The 10,658-nt window shown below is 49.6% G+C and overlaps 1 protein-coding gene across 1 annotated transcript in view; it reads right to left on the bottom strand.

The window, feature by feature from the left end:
* Positions 1 to 9,635, bottom strand: part of CTNNA1 (catenin alpha 1) — a 117,505-nt gene extending 107,870 nt beyond the window's left edge. The window contains exon 1 of the mRNA XM_058034509.1: positions 9,542 to 9,635. The gene's annotated coding sequence lies outside the window, so the exon portion shown is untranslated. The remainder of the gene's footprint in view (positions 1 to 9,541) is intronic.
* Positions 9,636 to 10,658: the final 1,023 nt, after the last annotated feature.

Consider the following 10,658-nt stretch of genomic DNA (forward strand, 5'->3'; position numbering starts at 1 on the left):
CCCGTTCATGGATGACACCCTGAAAGAATACAGGAGCCAAACTCAGCCTTATACCCACTTGGCTGTTCAAATGGATAGCCTGGCTCATCCCAGACTTTCAATTCATTTCCGCAGTTTTCAGTTTCCAAACTTATGCATGATCCCAACTCCATAAAGAAGACTGACAGGGAATCAACAGTGCTTTGAAACACACACATGCTCTTTCTAAAAAAGAGAATATCCTCTATCAGTAAGATTAATTTTTATATTCTGGCTGCAAAACTTGGCATTTGGAAAAAAAGGATGTACCATGACCAGCAAGCTATTACTGTTGTGAATAATAACCACTCACTTTGCTTTCACATGGATGTTTGTGCATTTTGTGCTGAAGGCCTGCACTAACACCATGAAGGATAAGTTCCCAAATCAGAACAAGGGGATCTGTACCTGCTGTATTCAGCTGCTCTGTGGGTGAGCACTGCAAGGCTCTGGCCATGCAGAAGGACACCACACCTGCATTTTAAGCAAACAGCAACATCTCTCCTGAGCTTATCCCTGCAGTGATGGCAGCTTCAACCTCCCAAAGCCAGTCCTTACTCAGCCACATCCCTCACACTGAAGCTGTAGGCTCAAACTGCAGGTTCACACTGAAACACAACAAGGGGGCTCAGCCTGGAGACAGGAGGTCAGAACCCAAAAGGGTCTTGTGCATCTGCTGGACCACTTGAATTCAACTACCAGGAGTCCTTCCAATCTCAGTGCCTCTTTCCACCACTCTTGAGGCAGAAAACTCCATGAAGCTTCCCTGAAATCACTGAGAAAGAACTAAAGAACAGCTTTCTGGCACTCTCTGAACCACAGCACACATTTCAGACCCTAGGGACACACAGTCAGTGCAGATATAATAACTAGGCTGTGGCTTCAGAGCAAGGCTCTTCAAACCCCAAACTACACCAGCACAGGTTACCAATTACCAACCTTAAGCTAACAATGAATGCAAGAAGGGGCAACCTTTTAACAAGATAATTTTTGCCACAACTACACATTAAATAAGGAAAAGGTTGTTATAAATTAGTCCACTTTATCAGCTGGCAGAAGAATTTGCCACAGCTGCAAAATTGATTCTTGCTTAGCCTGCAAAACCTCACTGATGGCTGGCAATAAAGGGAAAAGAAAACCCAGGGATTTTTGTTCTGATCTTCTTCAGCACTCAACCTGCAATAAAAAGTGCTGTTTATGCTAAAGAGTCAGAAATAACCAGAATGTGACCCCACTCAAACTGCATTTTCATTCCTAAATTGATATGTTGTTATGCAATACCCTTCAGTGCTTTTAGCTGACCACATCTTCGAAATCTACACCTTCATTAGCAATTTAAAACTGTCAGGAGTCCACAAATAATGGAGCTGTGGGAGCCGACACATGTGTTCTGAAAAAAAAAAATACATAAAAAAGACTGCCTATAATTAGGGGATTGATGAAAATTTACTTAAAAATGGAGCAAATGGACAGCCTTGTATTACTAGAGACTAAATACTATATTCTTTCTCAGTTGCATGCTCAGCATAGCAGCAACTAAGGACTACGTAACGAAAACTTCTCTGTTTTAAGAATAGAAAAAGTTTCCCAGTTTTCTCCTTTTGCAAAACTTACTATAAGCACCCACTGAAGCAAAAGGAGAACACGAGTGTGAAGACTCTTCAAAGTAAAATGTTTTCTAAGTTTCCTATGAAAACTTCAGAAATCCTTTTGCAGTCTTCCACTTTGATTCAGGAACACGCTGTCAGTCTAAGATAAAAATTACAAAGCAGGTTTTTTTTAAAGAAAAAAGTAACAATACCCACAGGTGACGAGGCTGAGATGTTCACTTCATGCTCAGGGCAGCCTTCAGCAGCATCTCTCAGCTATAAACAATGAGTTCCTCTGACAGAAGAGTTGCACCATCACACACACCCGCAGACAACTCTCAACTTGCAGCTCCCGCTGTGACTTTGGGAGGGGGAAGGGGAAATTCACAAAAACACACCCCAAAAGAAAGAGTGTCCATGAATGGGCTGCACAAGCATGGCCTGGAGGAGGGAAGCACCTCTCAGTGCCTGCACTAAGGCAGGATGCTCCCACACCCCATCCCCTCAGGGCTGCAGACGCTGGAACGCTGGGGCTCTGACTGGTGAGAACCTCACAGCCTCTCCAGGAGAGCAAGGCAAGTCATAATAAAATTAAACGCAGTGGTGTGATGCATTTTTGGAGGCCTCCCAGAGTTCCTGTACTTCTGCCAAGCACAAGCTCACTAAGGGTGCACCACTGTGCATGGTAGCCAGAGCTAACCATGACCTGCCTGGGCAGGAATCCTTTTGAGTCACTGCCTTCACAGACAGATCACCAATTAAAGCCACTTCTGTTTAAAAAAAAAAAAAAAAAGCCACTGTCCCACCCACATTCCATAGAAGCAACAAGAAGGAACTAGGTTTGAGAAAAAGGAGTCACTGCTTAGATAGTCTTGTTGGGGAAAAGAAAAATAATGTAGTTACACAGCCATTTACTAAGTAGAACTCACATCTGATTAAAGACACGTTTTTCTCTCTCCACCCTTTCTTTTCACTCCCAGGAATAGGAAACATGACAAACCTACAGAACAAAAACCAGATGAGCTAAAAAATCCTGTTCCATTGGCTTTGCACCAGCGCTTTGCCTCTGGTTCTGCTGAACACTGCATCTTTCACTGACAGCCACTGACTTTTCCCTAAGCCCACAATAACAGTCTGTTAATCAAATAATCATATTCAAATTGTCTTAACCAGTTCTGTAAACTAAGTAAACCAGCTGAGAACACCTGACACTAAAGTACTGATGCATAAAGACCAGAAATTAACTTTTTCTCCTTGAGGTTATAAGCTTTGAACCCTGCACAAGTAATCTACATTATTCTGTTTGGCAACATATAAACCCTCTAGCTTTTTTATTTTTTGTGCTACTCTTATTGGATTTTATGTAATTATTTTTTCTCCCTAACCCCCAGCTAGGAGAGAGGGGAAAATCCCCTGCTCACAGTCCTACTGCACTCTTCTCTACACCTGTACAAAGTCAGAGGGCTGTGACTGAGGACTCCAGCAGCAGTGAAGTGTCATGGAGCAACAAACACAGGCTGTGCCCACTGTCCAAAAAGGCTTCTCTACATCTCCACTTTCAGGATGCACTGTTTAATATTACTCAGGAAATGTGTTTCCAGCTGCAAGGGCAGTGGTTTCTAATTAAACACATCTTCCAAAGAGTGGAAGCAGCAGGAACTACAAAGCCATACTTTGTACAAGCATTTAAACCACTCCAGAGCCTCTCACAGAGCCAAACCAGATTCCTGCTTTTCACTCAAGAAATATTCCAAAAAAATCTTTCATTTTACTTGTAGCTTGTATGAAGTTGTTTAACTCACAAGGCTTCTAATTTAAAAGCCATGAAGTCATCAGCTGAACACGATGATGGGAGAGCTGCTCTGCACCTGCAGCCAGGACTGCCAGAGCCAGAGGCCGTGTGGGCTCCTGGCACATTGGCACAACAGCCAGTCCAGGCTCCAGCTGCTGCCTCAGGAAGCTCCAGAACTGCTGGACCCTGGCAGAGAACCTTAGGGAAGCAATGCTACTTGTTTGCTCTTCTCTCATGGTTTTATTGCTTGTTTTACTGCCTGCCTGTTGCTTTCTCTTTTAGGGATGGCTTTACACACTGCCACCACCCAGGAAAAAGGTGGGGGAGGATATGAGGGAGGGAAAATAAATGATGATAAATGATTGCAGGGATCAGTAAAAAGAAAAGTGGCAGGGGTTGGTAATTATGACCAGAGAACCAGAGGGAGACACCAAACCCCATCCTAGCACATTCATCACTCCACAAAGGCATCCATGAGCCAGAGGATGCTGCTCAAGAGTGCAACAAACAGAGCTCCTGCTTTACTCCCTCGTTCAGCTGTTGCTACCAGTCAGCTCAGCCAAGACCAGAGAAGGGATCGTAACTTAGGGCCTTAGACAAAGGCTAGGCTAATAAAAAGTTGATGGGACCAGTACAACCAAAACCTCCTGATGAGGGTCACGGCAGGACAGACCTCTCAGCTATAGCAATCAGAACACATCAAGCCCTCTGTGCACCACTTACAGCTCATTGTTCTACTTTTCACCTTTGAAATCAATAAATAATTGAAATTTCAGGATGCACAGACTCCAAAACACCTGGACACCAGGTCCTGGTTGGCATGAATGCTATGGTTTGTAAGTGTAGTTATTATGAGATGTGTCACTTGCACACACATCCACAGCCCATCATGAATTATCCAGGGCCAGAAGCAACTCCTCAGCATTGAGCAGTGAGACTGTCTAGGTCTTTAAGTCATGCTAAAAGAGATTAGTTTTACAAGTGTACATTACAAGGACATACTTGCAAGAAAGAGGGCAAAAACTGGCAGCTTGTACATCTTGATTAGTTGCACTCACACCCACTTTCACCTTCTTGCTTCTGAGCACACCACAGCTCTGTCCTCTGCTGTTCAACAACACAGGCTCTGAATTCAATATTCCAGTCAATTAAAAAAAACATTTACCCACCTATAGCTTCAGCTGGAGATCTCAAGAGCACTTTGCCAAGATGAATGCTGACCTGCTCAGTGTTACGCAGGTTAAACACCGTTTTATAGGCACGCAGCTCAGCCCTGTTTACATGAAAAATTCAACTGACCTTTGAGGCTCTGTAAAGCTACAGTGCTAGTGCAGCCCTTGTGCAGACCATTTATTTAAGTGGATCTCCTGTGCTCGGGTTGTATCAACCAAAGAAAGATATAGAAAAATAATCTTCCCCCTAGAGCCTTAGATCTGCATAGATATCACCTCTACAAGTGCCCAGAATAAAGTGAATGAAAACTCTGAGCCCTTGAAGAAGTGGGAACAGCAGTGGAAGGCGGAGCACAGAAAACCACACAAGCCACCAAGGCCACATGTTCCCGATAGCATTGACCCCTACTGACTTAAGTGAAAAGCCACAAATTTATTATTTACCTAAATGTCCTCTTGACCTTCTGCTGAACAAGGTAATGACAGAACTATAAGGCCTACAATCTCCCCTCAGTTAATAACCAGGTAAAAAAAATCCCATTATATTTTTCTTCTCCTGATCCTTCAGCACCCACCCACCTACCAAGCTCATTAATTTCAGCCTCTTCCTTAAACTAGCTATTGACGGCTACTTTAGAACAGGGTGAACCAACTCCCTCTTCTACCCTAATTTGCACCACAATCTCATTTGCTCCACATCAGCTCCACACAGAAATTCTTCTTTAGCATATACAGTCATATGCAGATCTATTCCATAATAGGGCACTGATTGCTGAGAAACTGGGTGTTCTTTGGGAAAAACAGCACACCACAAGCTGAGGATCCCACACCATGCCCAGTGCAATCCTACCTGCCACACTGGTGCCAGTTCCCTGTCTGCTTCAAGCCCCTGACTACCAGAAGTTTCATTCACTCAGGCTATAACATCAACATTTATCTGTTCTTGTGCCACTGCATGCACTAAAACAGAGCTAGCAGAGAACCAGCTGGCCTCCAGCTTGGCTTCATGGGCACTGTTCCACTCTCTGCCTTGGTAATGGTTATTCCCTTAGCTATAGCTGGCCTCATGTTTGGTTTTTCTATCTCTGAGTTTATCAGAGAATGGTTTGGCTTGGGAGGGACCTTAAAGCTCATCTCATTCCACCCCTGGCATGGCAGGGACACCTCCCACTGTCCCAGGCTGCTCCCAGCCCCAATGTCCAGCCTGGCCTTGGGCACTGCCAGGGATCCAGGGGCAGCCCCAGCTGCTCTGGGCACCCTGTGCCAGGGCCTGCCCACTCTCACAGCCAAGAATTTTTCCCAATATCCCATCCAGCCCTGCCCTCTGGCAGCATGAAGCCATTCTCCCTTGTCCTGTCCCTCCATCCCTTGTCCCCAGTCCCTCTCCAGCTCTCTTGGAGTCCCTTTAGGCCCTGGAAGGAGCTTTGAGCTCCCCCCAAAGCTTCTCCTGTGCAGGTGAACAATGGCAGCTGTGCCAGCCTTTCCTCCCAGCAGAGCTGCTCCATCCCTGGGATCATCCTGGAGCCTCCTCTGGCCTGGCCCCAGCAGCTCCAGCTCCTGCCTGGGCTGGGGCAGCTCTGCAGGTGGGAAATCACCTGAGAGCAGGTAGAGAATCCCTGCCCTTGGTCTGCTGCCCACAGAGCTTCGGGTAAGCCCAGGATACAGGCACTGATCCCTGAATTTAAAACCTTTCAGAAGAGGCTCTTGGGAGTCTAACTGATTAATAAGCAGTTGTCTCGTAAATTAGAGAAATTGTATCAGAAGGGAACTCCAGACTAGGGGAGAATTGCACTTTGCAAACTGTGTTAGTTTAGATCTGTGTATGGAATAATTTCTGTCACTTCACAAAGCATGAAGAAAAACAGGTTACTCCTCTAATTCCACCAGAGATATTTATAAACACATATTAAAGGACTAACAGATGCTTTCTGTAGTACATTGGGATTAACAAGTAAAAATATGTAATCATATTGAGAGAAAAGGTAGCTGGCTCTTTAAATCCATCAGTCACAAGGAATTATGAATCATATTCAAGTATCAGATTTGCCTGGACTAACCTTCTGCACACCAGAAATCAGTTACACCCATTCTCACCCTGACTACCAGATAGGAGTCTCAGTTTATGGAGAACAATCCCACTTCCAGTTGCAGTGACCTCATTCCTCCTGCCACTCCTTCACCTCACCAAATAAGTACAACAAAACACTTAATGTGGCCTTGGGCCCCGAGACAGAGCAAAGGCTGCACCTAGTGCAAAATTTCCTCAGTAAATCCATCTGCAGCCAGTTCTGCTTGGTGACACAGCAGGCCACTCTCAGTGCTTGTCTTTCCAGAGGAGCTCATCCAGCCAGGGTGCTAGCATACAATTTTGTGGTAGCTCTATTTTAAATCTCGTTTGCTGGATTAAAATAGTATGGAGTTAAAAGTAGTAATTATCAAACATCTGCACTTTCTCTAAAGCTGCAATGCTGTTTAACCAACACACGAGCTATAAAGTCACTGAATGGAGCTATTCCAGACTAGCTGGAGAACAGTTCGGGTGAATTCCCAGAGCAGTAACAGATCCCACTCCTCAAGGTCATACTTTCAGCACTCAAGTTGAGCAGCACAGGCTTTGGAGTGAGGTCAGTTGAGGCACAGCAGCAGGAAGCCCCATCCCAGGAAGCATTCAAGGCCAGGGTGGGAGGGCTGGGAGCAGGTGCAGGGTTGGGGCAGGAAAGGGGTCCCTGCCCATGGCAGCAGAGTGGAACCAGGGCTTTAAGGGCTCTTTCAACCCAAGCCAGTCTGTGACTCATCATCATGCTGAGTGACTGTCCCATGAAGTACTGTCCCAACCAAGTGACACTCAGTCCTCTTTTATTCATCATGTTTCCTTTGGTGTCCAGCAGAGCTGAGAGGCACCAGTAAATCAGAACCCAGCAAGTGGTGAACAGAAGCACCACGAGGGCCCTCACTCCAGAGCAGCCCACCTATGACCAGCAGGCTGGTTTGGCCACTGGGTCTTTCTGTGATCTTAAATAATTCTCTGCATAAGAAAGGTCATCTAGAAATTAAACAGTAACAGCAGATGTAAACTCAAGGTAGGCCTGAAGTCCCACAAATATGTATTTCCAACTCATAAACATTTCTACTTAATGTGGATTCCTTTGCAAGATCAGTTTCTGGATCTTACAGCTGCAGAAAAAGATATTCATGCTGCTGAAAAAAACCACAAATTACTCTTCTATTACATCTTCCAGTTAAATTTATCAGACCAACAGAAGCCCTACGAAGAAGCTACACATTAATGTCTGTCCTTACACATATCAGCACAGAAATGCTGATGTTTCAAACCCTGAAAATCAATTGTGAGGAAAGTATTTACATTTGTATTTTAAAGCATCGATTTGAGCACAGGATTTCTAATCTCTGCCCACTGCGCTCCCCCCGGCCACCTTGTATAAACTTTAAATCTCCGATGCAGAGGCCTATTATTAGAGCTGGCTGAAAAAAAACCGTAAAGAATGAAGGCACATTGTTTGTTATGGAAAAGGTTAGGGCAAAGCCTTTCCAAAAACAAAACCTACCAAACCTTTGTCTGTTTCTGCTGCGAAAAGTCAAAACATTTCCTCATGTTTTAGAAACTGCTTCTTTGAAAATGATGAACAGTGACTCAACATCAAAGTATGTCCTTTTAAACAGGTTTCGATTCAGAAGGGTGAAATAAGCACAACAAAACGCTTAATGCGGCCTTGGTGCCCCAAGACAGAGCAAAGGCTGCACCTAGCGTAAAATGAGCTGGGCTTTCACCTTCATCAACACAATCCTACCTACAAACCAACCCAGAGACTGAAATACACAACCCCAGAGCCGCTGTAGCCAGCAGGACTGAGGAGTGCAGCCTCTCCCACTCCCAGTGCAGGAAAAACACAGGAAACCAGTAACCAGAGTACAAGTGACTGAAGCACCCAGAAAACACCTTCTGCTCAACTCCCATCCCAAAAAAACAATAGACAAAGCCAAACAAAGGGGGAAGGGCAGCAGAGAGCTCCAGACTAGTTCAATACAGATAGCCCAGACACGCCGGGGGTCACAGCCCCGAGAGCCGGGCTGAGGCCGCGCTCGCAGGGCGAGGGGCGATCGATGGCCCTCGTCAGAAAACTCCTCCTGGGCCCGGCTGGCAGCCAAGGGCACACAGACAGGGAGCCGTGCCTTGAGCGCATCTGATCCTTCACTAAACGCAACTGGAACACACACTTTCCGCCGGAAAGATTTCAGGCATTCTGAACCGGTAGGAGCAATGAATAACAGGCGGGAGACCCACGCTGCCCAGGGACCCCAGGCCCACAGGCAGCAGACACAGGGGGAGTACAGAACCCAGGAGCGGATGCGCTCTCCCTGCTTTTTGTTTGGGAAAAGTAACACGAAACTTTCTGTCAGCGAAGGAGAGGCTCTCGCCTCCCAGCACAGGAGGGGATTAGCGGTGGGTGTAAGAAAACGTGGCGGAGCCAGACGGGGCGGCAGGGTGTTCCCGGCTGTCCGTGTACGGGATCAGCAGCACGGCCGGGGCTGAAGGGGGGCAGGCTCCGGCTGCGCCGCCCGGACAGACCGCGGGTCCGAAAGGCACGGAGCGCTCCCAGGGGGCTCACAGGGGGCTCCCGGCCCTGCCCGCAGTCGGGGAGCGGCGCCGGGGCGGCCCCGGCCGCGCGGGGAGGGGCCTGGACACCGCCCCGCCGCACCGAAACTTCGCCGGGAGCGGCCCGGCCGCGCTGCTCCCCCGGCAGAACGCGCTCGGCCGCCCCGAACACCGCGGGCCCGCCCCGCTCCCACGCGGGCCCCGCCGCTCGGGGCAGCGCAGCCTCCCCGGCCGGGCCCGGCTCCCTCCCCACGCGCGGCCCGCTCCGCTCCGCTCCCATCCTCCGCCCCCCGCCCCGGCCCCACGGCCCAGCCCAGCGCTCAAAAGTTTCCAAGTGCGAGAGCCACAACTTTACCGGGGCAGAGCTGGGCTCGATGGTGGCGGCCGCCCTGGCTGCGCTCGGCCCCGCCGCTTTGTCCCGTCCCGCGGAGGAAATGGGCTCTTCCGGCGCCTCCCCGCCCGGCCCGGCCGCTCTTCCCGGCACCGCCCGCCGCGCCGCCCCCGCGCCCTGCCGGCACCGCCCGCCCGCAGGTGAGGGATGGCGGGGATGGGGCCGGGCACGGCGGGAGCCCCGCACCCCGAACGGGACCGGGCACGGCGGGAACCCCGCACCCCGAACGGGACCGGGCACGGCGGGAACCCCGCGCCCCGAACGGCACAGGGCACGGCGGGAACCCCGCATCCCGAACGGGACCGGACACGGCCGGAACCCCGCATCCCGAACGGGACCGGACACGGCCGGAACCCCGCACCCTGGGCACGGCGGGAACCCCGCACCCCGAACGGGACCGGGCCCGGCCGGAACCCCGCACCCTGGGCACGGCGGGAACCCCGCACCCCGAACGGGACCGGGCCCGGCAGGAACCCCGCACCCCGGGCAGGACCGGACACGGCGGGAACGGGACCAGGCACGGCGGGAACCCCGCACCCGGGCAGGACCGGGGGGTCCCCTCAGCCCGGGCAGGGCACCCTGAAACCGCCCAGGCCCCACAGCGGAGCCCGGCACAGCTCCCTGTCCCGCTCGGCCCCTCGCTTCATGGGCAGCCTCCCTTCACAGCCCTCCACCGGCCGCCCCCAGCCCAGGCTCTTAGGATGCCACTTTTGAGGTAGAATCAACAAATTCGACCTTAAAATCTGTCTTTGTCCTCTGAAGCGCAGCATACCGAGGGTCTTTGGAGAGAAGGGAGGTGATGGATGCAGGGGTTTGAAGGAAACAGAGGAAAAGTTATAGCTGGGTTCCCCCTGGGTTTGTGAATTGGTGTTTTGTTTTGAAAACCCAGATATTTTCACCCTCCTGAGAGCTGCTGCTTTTAGGAAAAACCTTGTTTTCATCCGAATGTCTCTAATAACAAGACTACAGGTGAGAGGAAATCCTGGGGTACAAGCAGGGCCACAGGAAACCCGCTAAGAAGAGAGGAAGGATTTGGGAACCCAGCCTTGACCTTCGGAGGCAGGTCTGCAGGTGGAGAAAC

The sequence above is a fragment of the Melospiza georgiana genome, chromosome 15, assembly GCF_028018845.1.
Source record: "Melospiza georgiana isolate bMelGeo1 chromosome 15, bMelGeo1.pri, whole genome shotgun sequence".
Classification (NCBI taxonomy): Eukaryota; Metazoa; Chordata; class Aves; order Passeriformes; family Passerellidae; genus Melospiza; species Melospiza georgiana.